This window comes from Arvicanthis niloticus, chromosome 3 (genome assembly GCF_011762505.2).
Source record: "Arvicanthis niloticus isolate mArvNil1 chromosome 3, mArvNil1.pat.X, whole genome shotgun sequence".
In the NCBI taxonomy this organism is placed as follows: domain Eukaryota; kingdom Metazoa; phylum Chordata; class Mammalia; order Rodentia; family Muridae; genus Arvicanthis; species Arvicanthis niloticus.
In genome coordinates this window covers 127,977,961-127,999,168 of record NC_047660.1, presented here as the reverse complement: position 1 = coordinate 127,999,168, position 21,208 = coordinate 127,977,961, and the positions used below count along the sequence as shown (strand labels likewise).

The 21,208-nt window shown below is 39.3% G+C and overlaps 1 protein-coding gene and 1 long non-coding RNA gene across 11 annotated transcripts in view; one reads left to right on the top strand and one right to left on the bottom strand.

Moving 5' to 3' along the window:
• Window positions 1-7,550: 7,550 nt before the first annotated feature.
• On the bottom strand, window positions 7,551-13,607 carry LOC143441829 (uncharacterized). The gene is made up of 3 exons (XR_013109543.1): window positions 13,199-13,607; window positions 11,980-12,178; window positions 7,551-11,273 (listed from the first exon to the last, which is right to left on the bottom strand). It is a non-coding gene; the product is annotated as an uncharacterized LOC143441829 (long non-coding RNA).
• The window catches only part of Ccdc150 (coiled-coil domain containing 150), a 102,271-nt gene continuing 94,624 nt past the window's right edge, over window positions 13,562-21,208 (top strand). For 8 of the 10 annotated variants that reach the window (XR_013109539.1, XR_013109536.1, XR_013109535.1 and 5 more), the window contains exon 1: window positions 13,562-13,783. The gene's annotated coding sequence lies outside the window, so the exon portion shown is untranslated. Of the gene's footprint in view, window positions 13,784-13,917; window positions 14,052-21,208 lie in introns of those variants that run through there. The other 2 variants (XR_013109538.1, XR_013109537.1) reach the window with 2 other exon arrangements.

Below are 21,208 nucleotides of genomic sequence, written 5' to 3'. Positions count from 1 at the left end.
TTCCCAGGTCTCTGGCAAGTCCTAAAAAATGCCACCACCCTCAACTCTTCACCCTAGCTATCCACTGATTTCCAGTCAATCTCCTGGGTTCTGGTCCTCTCTGCTGCCTGAGTCCCCCCCCCCCCCCGCCCCCCATTCCTTTCCTCATCTCCTCTCTTACCCAGTTCCCTCCCTCCATCTGCCTCCTATGACTATTAAAAACCCAACTTAAATGAGGGAAGGCTCACCTTTTCAAGAAAAGGCAGCAGGAACCAGAGGAAGCTGGTGCATAGTCAGGAAACAGAATACACTGAATTTCTGTGCTTGGCTCACTTTCTTTTTTTTTTCTCCAGTTGAGGATCCTGACCCATGGAATTACCTCAATTAACATAATCTAGATAATTCCCAAAGGAATGCTGAAACTAAATAACAGGTCACAGATTTAACCAGAGGCTTATACCCTTGGTGACTCCTGGGCCTGCTGAGTTGCCAGTGAGAACTCCCAAGCACATCCCCTAATACAGTTCCAGGCTGGCTTCTGAGTGATGCTTACAGGGGTAAATGCAAAGCAGCTTAGCTCAGGGAATCTGAGGTATCTCGTGAGGTGTGAAACTACTTCTGGTTTATTGTTAAAACAAAACTGAGCAGTGTTTCTGAAACAACTTTAACAAGGTCTAAAGTCCCATCAAATAACACCCTTAATGTCCTAGATGAATCCAAAATTAGCCAACATACAAACCACAAAAAATATGATCAGTTCTTAAGACAAAAAGCACCCAACAGATGCAGAGACTGAGATAACCCAGATGCAGAGGAAGGCTTTTCTGTAAACAGCCAAATGGAAGGGGTATTTTAGGGTACGTGGGACATATGCTCTCTGTCACAACGACTTAGCTGTTACTGCAGTTCAAAATGTCATACATTACATGTAAATAAACAATCATGGCTATATTTTTAATAGGATTCCATTTATGGAAACAAAATTCTGAATTGCATGCATCACAAAATATTCAAACTTTTTCCTATTTATTTATTTATTTATTTATTTATTGCTATCCCCCAAACCTGGCACATCCAAATCTCTGCAGGGCTAGGTGCATCCTCTTTCACTGAGGCCAGACAAGGCAGCCTAGTTACAGAAATGAGATATACAGTCAGGGAACAGATTTAGGGGCAGCCCCCACACCAGTTGTTAGGGGATACACATGAAGACCAAGCTACACATCTGCTACATATGTATGAGGGACAGGGTCTAGGTCCAGCCCATGTATGCTCGCTCTTTGGCTAGTGGTTCAGTCTCTGAGAGCCCTAAGGGTCCAGGTTAGTTGACTGTGGAGCTCCTATCCCCTCCAGGGCCCTCAATCCTTCCCCAACTCTCCCCTAAGACTCCCAATTTCTGTCCAGTGTTTGGCTATGGGTCTGCATCTGTTTCAGTCAGCTGTCGGGTGGAACCTCTCAGAGAACAGTGATACTAGGCTCCTCTTTGCAAGCACAACAGAGTAATATTAATAGTATCAGGAATTGGTGCTTGCCCGTGGGATTTCCTAACTCTTTTAATTGTGGGGGAAATTCCTTTTTTGCAAGCTATTCAAAAACAGATTGCAGGTTGGATCTGACTCATAGGCTCATAGTTAGTTTCTAATCTGATTATTGGAAAAAAAAACATATAGAAACTCTGAAAACAGCAATTATAGCCACAATCCATGAAATAAAGGTGAACATACTTGAGTTGAGTAGAAACATAGAAGTTACCAGATGAGAAATAGAAACTACTGAAAGTGACAAAATGGAAATTTTGTTTCATTTTGTTGGGGTGTGTGTTCCTGGGGTGTCTCCTGTAGCCCAGATGGCCAAAAATAACTGTTTAGCTGAGGAGGATTTAAAGCCTGATCCTCCTGCCTCCCCACCTCCCAGGTGTTTAGAGGCATATGCCACCACACCTAAACGCAAAGGAGAAACTTTACCACGGAAAACACCACATCTAAACTCCATGCTAAGACACCAGAAAACCATCAAACACCATAGGAATATTTTTACCCAGCCAACATACACAGGCGGATTCGGCATTTGCCTGCAGTCCAGAGTACAGGGAAAGAAGCAGATCACTTCGGAAGCAGAATAAAGCTTTGAAGTGACAGATCTTGAACTGACTGAGTCATGAACTCCACAGTGCCTGCAGAATAAACACAGCACTGCCATTTTAAAGTATTTGGGTTTTTTTTAAAAATGATTTTTCTTTATTTATTTAGGTTTTAATATAATTGCATCATGTCTCCCTTCCCTTTTATCCATCTAAACCTTCCCATATACTACTGCTCCTTGTTGTCTTTCAAATTCATGGGCTTTATTTTCATTACTTGTCATAACATGCATATATGTATATACAGATACATATATATTCCTAAATGCATAAATACAATCTTCTGAGTCTGTATAGTGTGTGTGTATGTGTGTGTGTGTGTGTGTGTGTGTGTGTGTGTGTGTGTCTTTATGGCAGACCATTTGCATTGGAGAACCAGTTGGTGTGCCTTTCCTTGCTAAGACTTGTTTTTAGCAAGACATAAGTGTTAGTATTCTTGCTAAAAACCCTTAGATTACATTCCTAAAGCTATCCATTCCTAAAGGTCTGTTCCCTTATTTGGCCTTTTCTTCCTCCTGAGGCTAACAAGGTCCAACTACCAAAGTATTGATGTCTAACAATCAAAAGTCCCTTTGTGGCTACCCTAATTAACATGTTTAATCAATATTAAATACCTCATCCTAACTCAGGGTTTCCCCTTTTACTTTTATAGACCGCTGTTTGCCTAAGGGTCATGCCTGTTTCTATCCAGAGGCAGCCCTTTGTCCCCCAGGAACAAATATTCCTTTTCTCTTGTTCCTTTCCTCTTTCTCCTTCATCTTCTATCTTCTGTCTTGGTCTTTTATTCCCTGACCATTGTTCCTTTGGGGAAAATAAGTCTCCTTTGTGTTGAAAACTTGGACTTGGCGTGTCTTGTGCCAATACTGTGCTTCACTGATAGGTTAAAAACATATCTCAGACCTTTTATAATTCTTGTCCTATATAAAGGACACAGAGTCTGGATATATATGAAACTAATGAAATATTATTTTCTATGACTATCCACATTATTTTCTTGTAATTTGATTACACTTTTCCGGTAATGCAAAAGTACATAATATATAAGATGGTATTTATTACTCTACAAGTTGAGTTCTGGGAGATACCATCTACTGTCCATGTATTTATCTTTGCACTGCCTATCTAAAATACATGTACTCAGATGTCTTCCTTTTAGACGAAGTAGATCATCATGTTATCACTTGTTCTTTTCATTCATGTGTTGTGATTTTTAGATCAGACACCTCTTTTTGATGGCTGCTTAAGTGTGAATTATAAGTAGCTCACCAGCTTCTTATTGATGTTTATGGAATATTTACTTATCCATTCTAATTTATTATATCCTATGATGTATCTTATACTCTTACCATAGCTTATGCGTGGTCTCAATATTATTATTCTGTGCTCTATGGCAATGTGAAGGTCTCATTCAATGTGATACAAACATGTTTGAATTCTGCCTGTGAGTTCTGGCTTCTCTTATTGCTTTCCTATTGCTGCTAGGAGATGTTTGCCTCATGAAAGTTACTCCCTCCTTTTCTTGGACACAGATAGGATAACATGTTATATGACAATTTTTTTTTTGGGTGGGGGAAGATTACTCACCCAGATAGGGAGCTCAAAACAGACCAAAGTACTGATACCACTAAAGTTCAAATTGGTGAACAAATGAGTTTTATGGGTGAGGGGTTACTTACAGGCATAGAAATGACTCAATACAGCTGCATCACCAACACCCTCCCCCACACCCCAAGCATGAGTAACAGCTCACAAAAGCTTCCTGCACAGCTTTCAGGCAGCTCTGCTGGTCTCTCCTTCCAGATTTCAGAATCTTCTTTGCATCTTGGCTCTATCATCTCTGAGATGGATGCTCAGTTATTTTTTTATTCACTCTGGCAAAGAGTAGCCTAGTGAATCTGGTCAGTTTCAGGGATTTCCTGAAGCACTTTTGTTTACCTTCCTGCTTAAGGAGTTTCTGTACAGGATAGAATACTTCAACCTCAGAGGAAAGTGTTACTTAAGAAAATGGAGCAAGGAAAGCCTATTCCAGCTGATCTGTAGACATTGTATAAGAATAAATGCTGTGTATAACACTGTTAGAGTAATTTTTGAAGAGACTCTGTCCAGCTTGAGCTGCTTTCCAAACATGGCTCTGGAAGGCCTCACTCATCTCCCCTATTACCTATGCCTTGCCAAAACTTAGATTATATTCCTGAAGCTAGCCATCAAGTTCTAGTCCATTATTTGGCTACTTCCTCCTCCTGAGGCTATTAATGTCCAGCTATCAGAGTATTGGAGTCCAGAAATCAATAGTCCCTTTTGGCTCACCTAATCAACATTCCCAATTAAAATTAAGTACCTCATCCTAACACAGGGTTTTCCCCTCTACCTTTATAAACTGCCATTTTCTTTTGTGCCATGTCTGCTTCCTTTCTATCCAGAAGCAGTCCTTTGTCCCCTCTGGAACAAATATCCCTCCTCCCTCTTTCCCATGTTCCCTTTCCCTTCTCTTTCATCGTCTATCTTCTGTCTTTGTCTTTTATTCCCTGCCATTTGTTCCTCTGAGGAAAATAAATCTCCTCTGTGCTGAGAATTTGGTCTTGGGGGGTTCTGAGCCAATACTGATCTCTTATAATTTTGCCAGAATTATTGTGAGGATTAATTCCATAATTATTCAGATTGATTCCAATTTTTATTATTATAAACAATGGTCCAACTAGCAGTCAGCTTTCCCAACAAACTTTCTGATTTTCAATGATATATTTATTCCTAGAAGTATAACCAATTTTTGAAGCTGAATAGATAATATTGATAGTGATAGACAACATCAATATTTAGCAGACATCTCTATGTAAATTTTTGTCTTTTATATAAGAACTGTATTATAAGGTTTGAGATTTTTACACAAACTGCAAGATAACAACTTATCCTGACATAATTATATGGTAGTACAGCAACCAGCATAAACATTAACACTAATTCTTCTGTCCCCACAAGTACAGGAGGACACCACTCATTAGTTCAGGTAGATAATTACATGTGTGATGGAATGTATTTTAGGCATGGCTCTCTGATCCTAGAGAATACAAATGTTTTATAACTGGTAAACAAGCCTGCCAAAGGCAGGAACTGCCTCTATTTTTCCCAAGGTTGCTCTCAGAACAGAAGAAAGGCATCCAGTGCTTTTTTTTTTTCACAAGTCATATAGACATGGATGTTTTCTTATGGATAATTGCCAAAGATTTTATTAATTTACTCAGTCCTTTAAACAGTACTTTTTACTTAGCTATTGCAGGCATCAGAACACTCATACCGTTATTAGCCTCATGGAGAAATCAGAGGACAATAAGTTGAAATTAGATAATTTTCTTCTACTGAGTCCCAGGGATTCAGGCTTGGATGGCAAGCAACTTTAACAGGTAAGCAGGCCCTATTTAATACTTTGTGTTGCAAATATGGAAATCAAGACACAAAAGGTTTAATGAGCTTGCTGTATCAGATAGCTATTCATTGCTATGACCAAACACCCCACCCCCTGAGGGAAAAAAAAAAAAAACTTAAAGGAATGATTTAGATTCACAACTTTAGAATTTTCAGTTCATCAAGATGGGAAGAGTATAACTGACCAGAGTGGTTCACATCTTGGAGCAGAGAGGCAAAGTGGGAGGGGGAACAAAGAGAAAAACTGCCTGTAGCAGTGGGGTTTCTCCTTATTTCCCCAGGGCTCCTATCCTTTAGGGGATGGGACCACCTACATTTGGTGGTAGTGTCTTGTCTTCTCCTTTGATAATGAATACGCTCTAGAAGTGTCCTCCTGGATACACCTCGATGTGTACAGTATTAGTATCCCTGAAGCATTTTTCAATCTAACTCAAGATGGAAAATCAAGGTTAATCATCACATCTGACCAAAAGAATACAACTAAAAGTAGTAGAGCCTGGACTATTCTTTCATAATAATGTGTGTTTATAGTCCATAACTCTGCAATTTAGAGTAAGGAATATAAGAACCTGTTTTGCTTTGTTTTTCATTGTAGTATGAGAGTATTCCATCTGAACTTGTCCAAATGCTTTTTTTAAATCAAGAATAGTTTTTCCAGGTAGTACCATAGTTAGAAAGACAGTTTTCCATGAACAGTTGTTGTCAGCCAAGGTGCTTTCCAGGAAGTATATGTGGGTATTGAAAATGAAGCCAACCAACTTTCACACATTTCAAGAGACAACATACACTTCAGAGATAATGTAGAAATTTGATTTTATTGTTAATATGCTTTGTTAGTTCACTATACTATTGAATCTTCTGTGCACCTTGATATGGGAAATGAACATAATAATGTGAATGTGAACATTTTGTAATTGCTGAGGCAAAGAGGAAAAATGATTCCACTTTTTAATATAATGTTATTAAAGGGTTTCCCAAGATTTCAGTAATCTGTAATTCTTTCATCAAGCTAAACAAGTCACATCTCCAATTCAATGTAAATATTTTAGGGATATATGTACATATATATGTACATATATCCCTAAAATATATATATTATATTATGTGCATGTATTACTAATGACATACACTAAGGTACTATATAAACTAGATGAGATCTAAACAGGAATCAAAGAACCTTTAAAATGAAAGGACATATTCCAAGATAAACGAATTGTTTTAAATTTAATGTCAAGGAGAAATATTTTCATTTCCCATTTTTTCACCCACCTATAATTTTTTACATTTTTGATGAGGCATTATTTTTTAACAGAGCCTCATGTAGCCCAGGTTGGTCTTAAATTTTCTACATAACAAAAGATGTCTGGGAACTTCTGACCCTTTCTCTCTCAGCCTCCTGAGTGCTGAGTGCCTTGCCACACACAGTGGATGAGACACATTCCCATAGCATTGGTCCGTAGTTTATATTGGAATCTTGACTTTTGAAGAGCTGGATTAATCTTTTAGCTCATTTTAATTCAGGAATACTTTGCTCATTTCACTAGCTACAATTAACTTATCAAACCAATTATTCAAGATACATATGAACGTTCGAATAATTTCATGTGATTTTGAGAGAGACATAGTTGGGAGTGATGGCACATGCCTTTAATATCAGCATTCAGGAAACAGAGGCAGGTGGATCTCTGTGTGTTCAAGGAGAGCTTGATTAACATAGAGAGCTCCACACTAACAGAAGTTACATGGTGAAACTATATCAAAGAAAACAAACCAACAAAACAAAATCAAAAGTTAAAACAAAATAATCAGCCAACCAAAAATAATCCAACCATCAAGAGAAACACAGAAGACCTGCAGGGTTGAACTGTAACAGTTTTTTTAATTATTAATATTATTTCACAAAGAAGACAATTTAATTTTACAAATAAATCATATTGCAGATATGATAAAATTTACTCAAGCATTGAATTCTAAATAACGATTTTATCAATATTATATTTCAACACTTGTACCATTATTTGATATAACCCATGTATTACACCAGCGTGTTGGGAGGCAGAAACAGAAGGTTCTTAAGTGCAAACCAGCCTGGGCAACTCATGAAGAGCTGGTCCAAAAACCTAGCATATGAAGGGGCTTAGTGGTAGAGGACTGACTAGCTTGCATGAGGCCAGGATTAGTGCCTGGAAGGACAAAAACCATTTCAACTAACATTGTAGTTACTACTATGATGCACTTAAAAAAAAATTTACATACTGTTTTTTTGTTGTTGTTGTTGCTTTAAGTGTTTAATACTCTATCAGTTCTCAATTTGACCCAGCCAGCCACTCCCCCACCCCAATAATTGAGACTGAGACCTACTGCATTTATTTAATCAGCTTCAGTATAATTACTGGGCAAATTATCCTTAATCTATTTTTCTGCATTAAACTGTCTATTCCCTGCTGAGTTCCCCAAGTATTTGCTGTGTGAGGTTATTTCTACTCCAGCAGTTTGTCCTTAGAGGGCATTTTTCTCCACCATGTACTCCTGGTTCATCATGTCTAATAGAGACCTCCTGTTCTCTTAGACTTCTTTCTTCTTTCTCTCCTTCTTCCTCCTTCTTCCTCTCTCCTCACGGTCCCTACCTGCGACCCCCAGCCTGGTCTGCCTACCTCTTTTCTCCCCAGCAATTGGCTATAGTTTATTTATTTATTTATTTATTTATTTATTTATTTTTAATTTAACCAGTCAGAGAAGATTGGCAAGCAAAGTTTACACAGCATCACTTCTTGTACATGAGAATGTGCTCCTGGGACTGCAAGCAGATCTTGGGGGCCAGTATTTAGCATTTGAATACATAGCAGCACCAGACCAACCCCCAACAATTTTCATTTATTCTTTGAGAATTTCGTATAATATATCTTTATTCTTTATTTTATTTTTTGAGATTGTAATTATTACATCATTTCTCACTCCAAACTGTCCCATATACTCATCCTTGTTCTCTTTCAAAATCATGGCTCCTTTTCTCATTTACTTGTTGTTCTGCACATATATGGATATAAATAAGAAGATAAACAAGATTGACAGATCCTTGGCCCAATTAACCAAAAGAAAGAAAGGAATGACCAAAATTAATGAAATCAGAAATGAACAGAGAAACATTACAACAGACGCCAAAGAAATTTAGACTATTATATGGAAATGCTTTTTAAAAATCTGTTCTTCATTAAGCTGTGAAACCTAAAAGACAAAGTTGAATTGCTATATTCAGCCAGACCACCAAATTTAAACCAACAGGCCAACAAGCCAGCTTAGCCACTTAGTGAGAGTTGGTCTCAAAATAGACATATACATGAGAGAATGTAAATAGTTTATATAAAAGTATAACAGTGACTTGGTATACAATATAACAGGGACTTGAACATTTTTGTGTTTTTGATATCTGTGAGGGTCTGGGAACTGCTTGATCTCTCATGAATAAATATATACTTTTTCTCATTATTTAGTAGGTGATGAAGCATAACAATGATAGATAGACCCCTAATCAGACCAGTGACAAATAAGATTTGTAGTAAAAAATATTAAAAATCCGGGCCTGTAGTTTCTACCTGCCTTAGACCATGTATGCTCCTGGATAAAAGACACACACAGCCTTTATATTTTTAAATAGCCTAGGCAGCACAATAGCTGGGCAGCTGCCTACCCTCCATGCTGTTAGAATCTTCTTTCCTATCAATAACTCCAAGTTATCACTTACTATTTATTATATTTCATCTGGGCTGCTCTTAACCCAGTCGGGCAGTCCTCTGGACCATGTTCTTCTGTCCATTAACCCATGGCAGCTCTCCTTCTTCCCTCTGCATATTGCTCTTCTTCATTGAAGGTTTCTCTCTCCCTTTTTCTCCAATTCCCCAAACCTCAACCCCACCTATAGCTCTTCTGCCCAACTATTGGCTGTCAGCATCTTTATTCACCAATCAGAATTAACTTGGGATAGGGTCCCAGGAGCCACATGTAAATACAAAACATTCCTGCAAAAGAATCTTTCCATTGCTGTTTTTCAGCAACACAGCCAAGATCCTAGCTGGCTCACTAAATCCTTGCACTTGGGAAAGGGGAGCGGGGGTGGGAATAAAATACAAGCAGAAGAGAATAGCTGCATATTACAAAATTCTATAACATAGAAAATCCCAAAGAATATAAAATCCCTAATACTGGTAAAGGAGTTTGGGAAAGCCACAAAGCAAAAAGTTATAAAATATGTTGCTTTTTCTCTGATTAGCAACCATTGAATTAGAAATGAAAAAATGCTTTAAAATAAAAGTTTAGATATAAATCTAAGAGAAGAGAGTATATGTTGAAAACTAAAAATCACTGATTTTAGAATTCAAAGATGACTTCAAGAGGACAGGTATATCATGCACATGATGGAAAAATTCAATGTTAAGATTAAATTCTTCTCAATTTGGTATATAGATGTAACATAATCACTACCAAAGTTCTAGGGAATTTTTGTAGGCATCAACCAATTGTTTGAAAATTTCTTGAGAGTGATAAAGAAACTAACACAGGTGACCAAGCCCATTCAGTCAGTCAACAGGGTCTCAAGGGAAGGAGTGATGATGAAAGAAAACAGACAATTAGACAACACTATAGCATGATTCCAGCAAGCACTGAAGCAAGTTCATTTTTTCCCAAGCTGCTTTTATACCATTCTAAGTATATGGAAAGAATAGGGTCAGTTCTTGGTCAAGGAACAAACAAGGCATAAAAGTCCATATTCAGGGACTTATCAAGATGATCAAGTCACAAGAAATACATTCCTCAGCTGTATTTTCCTTGAGCCTATTTCTTTGTCCCAGACCAATGTCAAATATTCTTGCCAATTTCCTAGAAGCAACACCAAAAGCTCTCTACATCTCCCCCTTTTTAATCTCATAAACAAGCCTGTGTATGTCTTAGGTTGTTCTAACAAGAATGCCTTCCTTTAATACCATCATTAAAAATGTATTATCCAAAGCAATGCACTATGTCTTAGGTTGGTAAGGCTCTGTGCAGAATCTTACCCGTCATTGACTGTCAGCCTGTTAAATTAATGGCTTTTGTCTGGGGGTCCATTTTAAGTTTCAAGCCATGTATTTTGGCTGCCAACATGTTGATGTTGTTAAAGGCAATTTTATCAAAATGGGCAGGAATAAAGTAGTCCCAGGACAAGAAGGGCCAGCCTGATCAAACTATCTAAGTCATTTTTGAAGCTTGACCAAGATGAAATAACTGACCTTAAGCCATGAATAATTTTTATCAGCAGTATCCACTGATAAAATAACACAGGCACATAAATTGGAAAAGAACAAAGCTAAAAGATTATATATTTGGCCTTCTGCATGGCCAATGGAACAATGAAATGGGTTCCACACCTACAGATTTAGAAATATACCTGGAATAAATATTTATAGACCTTGTGTCATTATTTCCTGAATAATCTAGCACAACAATGATTTACACAGCATTCAGTTACATGTGGTATTATAGGTAGTCTAAAGAAGACTTACAATATATGGGAAAGTATGGACATGTTATCTATAACAGGTACTTGAACACTATGTTTTGATATTTGTCAGGGTCTGGGACCACGTCTCTCATGAATACTAGGAACGATGTTTATGCACATCCTTATTTCAAAATCAACTTTGCTCCATGCTAACCAGAAGCACTGTAGTTCTGGCAGAGATGAACACAACCAGTGATCCTAAAGGAGGAATAAAAAAAACAAAGCATATAGCTATGTTCAACTGACATATTAAGGTACAAAGAAATCGAATAGAGAAAAAAAATATCTTTCCAGTAATAAAATAATTAAATATCATATGCAAACAACCAAAAGACTTCACAATGACACTGTGTTTTATTTATTCAGAAATATTAGGCAGTTGATGTATATGAGTACCTCCCTTTTTAATACATTTATTAATTGATCTTCTTTAAATACAGGGAAGGGTCACATATGAACTACAGTGTGCATGTGGACATCAGAAGACAACTTGCTGGAGTTGGTTCTTTCCTTCCACTGAGTGGGGCCTGGGGTTTGAACTCAGGTCATCAGGCTTTGCAGAAGGCATTTTGACCTGCTGAGTCATTTCACAAAACCCTGGTTTCTTCCTTTAAGTTACTATGTGTCAATCTACTGAGACTAAGGAAGTACTTCAGTCTCAGAAAATGTAAAAAAGCTGGAGCAATGTTACTATAACCATAATTTTAAGAACAAAATGAAAACCTCCCTGACCACAAACTTAATTGGTGGAACTAGGGGACAAAGCCCTTGTAAGGATCACTATTACTGTTGGCCAGTTCAACTAACTGATCTATATTTGTAGTCTAGGGCTGATTCACTGGTTTATTAAGTCAAGGGTTCCTCCAAGTCCTAATGTCTCTCTACACCCAGTGTTGATACTCACCAAAAAAATCTAGATAGCCTGTATGAATGATGACTGACAGATGAGTTTGCCATTCTTGTTCTTCCACGGTCTCAATTTCTTTGTCCAAAGAATACAACTCAACCTGAAGAAAGTGTGGCAGGGAGCCTTGCTGCCATTTTTGTGACTGCAATGATGCCAGATCAGTATCTCTGGAAGAAAGCAGATGGCTTCTCATGACCTACAAGAAAAGATTATGTAGTCAAAAGAACAGAACGGTAGTTTCATTCCATTGTGAAACTGTTGTTAGGAAAACTCACCAGGTTATCCACTCACTTTAAGGAACTTTCCACGCCTGCATGTACCAGGCATTGTACCTAGTCAGGGTTAGCTAGATGGCTCAGCACTTTGGCTGCAAAGCCCAATGACTTGAGTTCAATTCTCAGGTCCCAGGTGGTTGAAGGAAAGGATTGACTTGTCCTCTGATTTCTCTATAAGAAAACACCACTTCCTGCCCCTCACACACAAAGTGGGGGGTAATAAATAATTTTTCCAAACCTTTAATGTGGCAAGATTCCTGTATTCAAATAGCTTAAGTCCATTTAATCCATTTCTATGACTTTGCAATTGTTTCACTTAAATTCTTACTTGCCAGGTGATAGACACAAGACGTGAAAGGCACCAAATTTCTTTAATTTAGCTCTTTGACTACTGCCTAATAGGGAGACTTGAGAATGTGAATTTTCTCATCTCAGCAAAGCCTAAGGGTTTTCTGTGGGGTGTATACATGTGTCCTTCATCTGTTTCACAGAAAAAAAATCTTGGTGACTGGAAGAGAAATCAAATATACACTGAAAATTACCAGCTTTTTTTTTTTTTTTTTTTTTGCACTGATGCTTTAAAAATGCGTTTTTATTTTTATTTTTAAAGTTTTATTTGAACTAAGGCATTTCTTTTCATGGGTCATTCACAGCCTTATGTCTTCACAGCTGTGACTTGATGGGCAAGCATTCTCCCCAGCTCAGGAGGCCTCAGTCATGACAAGATTCAGAATAGTGTTTCTGTCAAGACTAAGTAAGTGAGAACTCTCAGACTTGACTAGGTTTATTAGAGAGCTGACACCTGCAGCCAGAAGGAAGAGCTTTAATTGCCAAGTGAAGTTGAATATCAAGTTCTTCACTCTAGTTAAGGCAAAACTGAGAAACATGACACCTTTTATTCACCTTCCCTTCCTTCCTCCCTCTCCTCCGTCTTCATTTACCTGTCAACAAGGTGTCATAAATTATGCTGAAGAGACTAGAGAGTAGCTTTTGTGTGGCTTACTCTCTACCTGATCATCATGAAAGAGGATCGAGTGGATTCTTTTGACAAGAACGAGCTGATTTTTACATTCTTGTGCTCATTAACAAAAATTTGTTAGTTTCTCATAGTTCAGACGTTATTTGATCCTCTGGTCCTCCAAGAACTGAAAACATCTGATCTTGGTCTCTTCTCGCTTCCTGCACGGTGCGCTTAGTAATCAAGGCAAAGCCAACACGAGTGAGGAGAGGACAGCAACTACGTTTCCCAGCGTGCTCTGCTGGGAGCACAATGGAGCTTGGCGTCATCCGGGTCACGTGCCCTCGCGTTTTCCGGAGCTCTGAGGGATTCCGGCCAGGGTCCCTCCCCATGAGGAGGGCCCTGCTGGGCCGGGAAAACTACACTTCCCGGCATGCCTCACCTCGGTGCGCCTGCGTACGGGAGCAACCCCGCTGGCGAGCGGGTTGGTTTAAAGAGCTGTTTTAGTTCCTTGGAAACAAACTTGCTAGCCGCAGAACAGAGCTACGGGCTGGTGGACGGCTTAGGGGTGAGGCTGCCGGGCCCAGACAGGAAGCTGAGGTGGGCGGTGTGGTGGGCGGTTTAGGGGAGAGACCACGCCTCAGAACAAGGTTCCTTTCCCTCCCAGCCCGAGTCCAGTCCCGACCTGGAGACCTCTAGAGTCTCGGTTTACCTCGCTTCTGTCATCTGCCTGGCTATGAAAACGGCCCCAAGTAAAGTTGGCTTTGGTTGGACCACAGCTGCAGAAGGATGGCCAGTCGCTGAGACCTCTACTTTAGCTGCTGTGCCCTATTTAGGTATACAGTTAGTTGAAGGTTCCTGGGAAAGGCTTTTTCAACATTAAGGCTTGGTTTTCTGCCACTGGTTATCCTCCCTGCCTGGCTTCCTAGATGCGACGCGTTTTCATTTGTACATTGTTTCTTGCTTGGGCTGGGATAGATCTTTGTTAAATATTATCGTGTTTGTTTGGCACCCACAAAAGCCAAGGTACTATGCTAGACTCAACAACAACAACAACAACAAAAGGATTGTAACCCTACTTGAATCAACATGGAACACACACAGATTCTTGGTTTTTGTGGACTTCCCCGGTAATAGGCAGAGAGAAATAAAGGGCCATTTCATACCAGCTGCTTTGCAGGCACCATTTGGGACATAGCACATACTTTTTTCCTTCCTCTGATAGAAACTGCATGCTCCGTAAGATCCATTCTGATGCCTACAGCAGATATCTGGAAACCCTTTAGAGACATGAATACAAATTGGTGGTGTCAGCCTATGCTACAAATGCCATGGTACGGTTAATTGTAGCTGCCAGCGGCTACGGGTACTGGGTTCACCTGAGAGGAAGGCTGGGAATGAAAGGGGAATGGAGGCCAAGACAAAGTTCTCTGATCAAGGCCCCAAGTTTAATATTTTGCTTTCACATATATAGGGTAAGCCCCATCCCCCAGAGTCTCTTCTCAGTTCAGCCCAAGGGTTGGGCAAGGAGATATCAGGTGTGTGTGTGCAATCGCCTGCACATATGTATGTCTTTGTGTTTGTATTTGCTTGTTTCTACATGTGGGCCTTTTCCAATCATTTGTTACCTTACTGTTTTGAGAAAGGACCTCTCACTGAGTCTGGAGTTTACCAATTCGGCCTGCATAAGGCAGGGCATACTGAAACCACCAGACTAGTCCACTTTGTGGCAATAAATAAATGAATAAATAAATAAATATTGATGGAATAAACCGTCGGATGAAGTTGGCTGCTTCCTTTCTGTTATTGCTCATATCTAACTCACCAGCAAAACAGAAACATGTCTGGATCTGATCTTGTGTTACAATTCCAGCTACTACCTGTTTCCAGGCGGCTGCAGAGGCTTTTGTCGAGATTATCAAATAGCCTCCCAAACTGGTCTTCCTACTTTTAGCCCAGTACTTGTATCATCTGGGATAGGGTGGCTAGCCCAATCAAGTTAAAGTTATGTCACAGCAATCTCTGATGCTGTGAGTGGTCACTTGGGAAAACCAGGACTGTTACAGTGGTGCTCACATGGTGTTCACTTGGTGTTCCTGGCCTTCGTAACTTGCTCCCATTTTCATCCCCCCCCCCCTTTTTTTTGAACAAACTGAATTTTACTTACTGTCTTTGTTTAGCTGACAGACAAGCTCCATACGGTCAGGGAGTTTTGTCTGTTCCCTGTGTCCTCCTAATGCTTATAGCAGATCTCATTGGCAATGAACACTCAGGAAATATTTGTTAAATATGTGAGGCAATTATGTGTATTTAACAAAGCCACTTTCTGTTGGTTATGATAACATCAGATGATATCTTTTATTTGAACGGGTAGAAAATAGATACACCTGTTATTCAGTGTGGCAATGGAACCTCTGTTCACAGAAGCAAGAGTTCCTCTTTCAAAGGCATTTAGCTTTTGCTAATACATTGCTTATGATATTGGGCTCTGTGTGTGTGTGTGTGTTTCCTGGAAGTTACTGGCCTAGAATATCTTTCTTTTATTTTTTATTGGATATTTTATTTACATTTCAGATGTGATCTTCTTTCCCCATTTTCCCCCACCTAGAAACCCTCTATCCCATGCCCCCTCCTCCTGTTTCATTGAGGATGTGCCCCCACCCACCCACTCCCACCTGCCCACCCATGAATTGCCCCACACTGGGGCATCCAGCCTTCACTAGACCAAGGATTTCCTCTCCCACCTATGCCCAACAAGGCCATCCTTCCCTACATATACAGCTGGAGCCTTGGGTCTCTCCCTATGTGCTTCCAGGCTGGTGGTTTAGACTCTGGGAGCTCTGGTTGGTTGGTATTGTTGCTCTCCCCATGGGGCCACAAACCCTTTCAGCTTCTTCAGTCTTCTCTCATTCCTCCATTGGGAGCCCCATGATCAGTTCAATGGTTACCTGTGAGCATCCACCTCTGTATATGTCAGGTTCTGACAGACCTCTAAGGAGACAGCTATATCAGGCTCCTGTCAACATGCACTTCCTGGCATCCACATCAGTGTCTACTTTTGGTGACTGCACATGGGATGGGTACCCTGGTGAGACAGTCTTCAGACGACCCCTTCTTCAGTTTCTGTCCCACACTTTGTCTCCATATTTGCTCCCATAAATATTTTGTTACTCTTTCTAAGAAGGACTGAAGCACCCACACTTTAGTCTTCCTTCTTCTTGAGCTTCATGTGGTCTGTGAGTTGTATCTTTGGAATCTTCACTCTCATCTATACCTATTATCCTTAGGTTTGGTCTTCTCATTGTGTCCTGGATTTCCTGGATGTTTTGGGTTAGGAGCTTTTTGCATTTTGCATTTTTTGACAGTTGTGTCAATGTTTTCCATGGTATCTTCTGCACCTGAGATTCTCTCTTCTATCTCTTGTATTCTGTTGGTGATGCTTGCGTTTATGACTCCTGATCTCTTTCCTAGGTTTTCTATCTCCAGGGTTGTCTCCCTTTGAGATTTCTTTATTGTTTCTACTTCCATTTTTAGATCCTGAATGGTTTTGTTTAATTCCTTTACCTGTTTGGTTGTGTTTTCTTAGAATTCTTTAAGGGATTTTTGTGTTTCCTCTTTAAGGGCTTCTACCTGTTTACCTGTGTTCTCTTGTACTTCTTTAAGGGAGTTATTTATGTCCTTCTTAATGTCCTCTATCATTATTGTGAGAAGTGATTTTAATTCTGAATCCTGCTTTTCCAGTGTGATCGGGTGTCCAGGACTTGCTATGGTGGGAGAACTGGGTTGTGATGATGCCAGGTAACGTTGGTTTCTCTTCCTTATGTTCTCGTACTTGCCTTTCACCATCTGACTAACTCTAGTGCTACCTGCACTCACTGTCTCTGACTGGAGCCTGTGTTTCCAGTTCTCTTGCTTGTGTTAGAACTTCTCAGAGTCCAAATGTCTCTGTGATACTGTGATCCTGAGCTCCTGGGTGGAAGAACTCCTGATACTCAGGCTGCCTCTGGGATCCTGAAATCCTGCTGCTCTGAGTGCAGTGGTTCCTGTAGGATGGCTCAGGATATTGTGTTGTCACAGGAGCAGACCAGCAGGAGTCTGCCTCAGCCAAAAGAGCCTAGAATGTCTTTCAAAATATTTTCCCTAAGAATAAAATGATACTTATTTGATAATTGTGAAATAATTTTTACTTCCATTCATTTTATTGTCATAATTTTTAAAGCTGTTGTCTTAGTTAAGATTACTATCATTGTGTCAAAACACCATGACCAGAAGCAATGTAAGGAGGAAAAGGGTTATTTCTGTCACACTTTTATGTAACAGTTCATATTAAAAGCCATGACAGCAGGAACTTAAGCAAGGTAGGAACCTGGAGGCAAGAGCTGATACAGAGGCCATGGAGGGGTGCTGCTTACTGGCTTGCACCTCATGGCTTGCTCAGCCTGGTTGTAGAGCCCAGGATGACTAAGCAGGACAGTACCATCCACCATGGGCTGGGCCCTTCCACATTAATCATGAATTAAGAAAATGATGTACAGGCTTGCCTACAGCCTGATTTTATGGAGGCATTTTCTCAATTGTGGTTGCCCCCTCTCAGATGACTATAGTGTCAAGTTGACAAAGCAAAACCAAGGTAGAACAGCTATAAATACAAACAGAAAAAAGTAATACACACACACACACACACACACACACACACACACACACACGCACATACACACAAATTTGAATGACCACCACAAGTGTAGGCATCTCTCAAGAAATAGAATATTGACTGGTTATTGAATAGATGGTTTAGCAGTTAAGAGCACTGACTGTTCCTTTGGAGGACCCGAATCCAGTTCCCAACATTGACAGTGATAGGTTCAGGTCTAACTTCATGCTTGCACTGTTTGTTGAAGATGCTTGCTTTTCCCCAGCATATACTTTTAGCATCTTTGTAAACTATTAAGTGCCTGAAATGCTGTGTACTCATGTTTGGTTCTTCTGTGTCAGTTTTTATACCAGTATCATATTGTTTTTGTTACCACAGCTGTGTAATATATCTTAACATCTGGAACTGTTACCCTCCAGCATTGTTCTTTTTTTCTTAGGATTGTTTTGGTTCTCTGGGATCATTTGTGGTTCCATATGAATTTTAGGATCTTTTATTTATTTATTTTTCCATCTTCTATTTTTGTGAAGAATGAGATGGGGATTTTGGTTGGGATTTCATTGAATCTGTAAATAGCTTTCTGAGAAATGGTCATTTTCACAATGTTAATTTTACTGACCAATGAGCATGGGTTGTCTTTCCTTTGTGTGTGTGTGTGTGTGTGTGTGTGTGTGTGTGTGTGTATGTGTGTTTGTGTGTGTGTGTGTCTTTATCTCTTTGTTTACAGGTTTAAAGTTTCATCATATATAGCTCCTTCACTTCTTTTTAGTTAGAGTTTTATTGCTGTGAAGAGAGACACCATGACCATGGCAATTCTTATAAAGGAAAACATTTAATTGGGATCTGGCTTACAGTTTCATGATGCCCATTATCATGGTAGGAAGCATGGCAGCATCCAGGCAGACATGGTGCTGGGAGCATTATCATGGTAGGAAGCATGGCAGCATCCAGGCAGACATGGTGCTGGGAGATGGAGCTGAGAGTGCTACATCTTGATCTCAGGCAACAGAAGGAGAGTGTGTGCCACACTTGGCATAGCTTGAGCAGATGAGACCTCAAAGCCTGCCCCCACAGTGACACACTTCTTCCCACATGCTTCAGCAAGGCCACACTTCTTTGTAGTGCTACTTCCTATGGGCCAAGCATTCAAACACATGAATTTACGGGGGCATACCTATTCAAACCATTATAACTTCCTTGGTTAGGTTTATTTCTACATACATTATTTTCTTTGTGTACATTGTGAATGAGAACGTATTGGTGATCATCTCTGTATGTTGATGTAATATAGAAAAGCTATTTATTTGTGAGAGTAGATTCTGTATTCTGTCATGTTGCTGAATTTCTTTATGGTTTCTACAAGTTTTCTGGTAGAATTTTTGAGATCTCTAATGTATAATATCATGTCATCTGCAAATAGGGATAGTTTGAGCACATTTTCCCTATTTGTTCTCCTTTCCTTGCGTGTTTTGTCTTGTTTCTCCAGCTAGTCCTTTGAGCACAGTGTGGGGATGGTGGACATCCCTGTTTCATTCCTGACTTCAGGGTGATATCTTCAAGATTTTCTTCATTTAAAGATCACACTGGCTGTATGTTTCTTGTATGTAGCTTGTGTGTATGTGTGTGTGTGTGTGTGTGTGTGTGTGTGTGTGTTGAGATGTGTTCTCTCTAGCCCTATATTCTCTAGAACTTTTTTTCTTGATAGCATTTTGGATTTTGTCAAAGGTTTTTTGTTTTTGTTTTGTTTTGTTTTTGCACGTGGATCATGTGGATTTTTGCCTTTAAGGCCATTATGTGGTTTATTACATTTATTGACTTGTATATGTTGAAACATCCCTGCATTTCAGGGATAAAGCCAACTTGGTCATGATTTATATTTTTTTTTGATGTATTATGTCCATATTCTCTTTAAAGTATTTTATTGTGTAATTTAGAGTAAATGTTCATAAAAGAATATTAGCTTTCTTTCTTTCTTTCTTTCTTTCTTTCTTTCTTTCTTTCTTTCTCATCTTCTTACTCTTTGTCCTCCTTTTTTTATTATTGTGTCTTTACCTTCATCTGGTTTAATTATTAGAACAACACTGACTTTGTGGGAGTCCCTTCCTTCCTTCCTTCCTTCCTTCCTTCCTTCCTTCCTTCCTTCCTTCTCTTTCTTTTTTGACAAGTTTAAGAAGGACCAGCTGTATATATGTTCTTTGAGTATCTTCTAGAATTCTGAGAATCCTTCTGGCTCTCAACTTTTTTTTTTTAAGCTAAAAGTCTTTATTATTTAATTTTCATTTGTTAACGGTCTGTTTAGGTTTTTGTTTTCTTCTTCATTTAATTTTGGTGGTTTGGCTGAATCTAGAAACACATCTTTCCCCCCAAGCTTAATAAAGTACACATTTTTCTTATAGTATTATGAATTTCTTGATGTCATTTGAAATGTTTCCCTATTCGTTTCTGACTTTGTTCATTTGGATCCGGTCTTTCTTTTGGTTAGTTGGGCGAAGGGTCTGTCAATCTTGTTTACCCTTACAATAGCATGAGCTCTTAGGTCAGTTGATTTTTTGTATTTTGTTGTTGTTGCTTCTATTTCCTTGATTTCTACTCTAATTTTTATTTCTTGCTATTGGCTGTGTTTGGATTTGGTTTGTTCTTGTTTTTCTAACTTTTTGAATTGCATCATTAGTCATTTACTTGTGTTCTTTATGATTTTTTTTTTTAATGTAAGCACTTTGAGGTATAAATTTCTCTCGTAGGACCTCTTTCATGGTGTCCCAGAGATTTTATCGTTCTGTGTTTTTATTGTCATTTAGTTCTGAAGGAATCTCATGTCTCAGCCTAAACTTAAAAATTAACTCCTCCAGAGACATGTTCTGGGAGAAGCTCATTCTAAAGACTCAAACACACATTCCAGGAGAAGGGCCCAAGATAAGAGAATTAAAAGGTTATCAGGAAGCTGGGACCTTAGCGCCATAAACCTGGGTAAACAGAAGCTAAGATCGACTTAGCTAACACTCATTGTTACAAGATAATATGCAAATACGAGTTACCAGGAAACCAGGCATGGGAGCTGTGGTTTGTGGCCAGCCTTTGTAATTATCATTGTCTAAGAGGTGATTGTAAAACTGCCTTTGTGAGCCCTGTGAAAACTGTATAAAAACTGCTCTTAGCTTTAGCTCAGGGGTTCCTTTAGCCTGCTTTCCAGGAGACCCCAGTGCACTGGATCAATAAACCTTGTGCTTGCTTGTAGTGATCTGCCGACCGGCTAGGTTCTTTCAGTTCCAGAAAGTGTCTCTTTCTTGATTTCTTTGGCCATTTCATCATTCTTTAATGAGTTATTTCATCCCTAATGAGTTT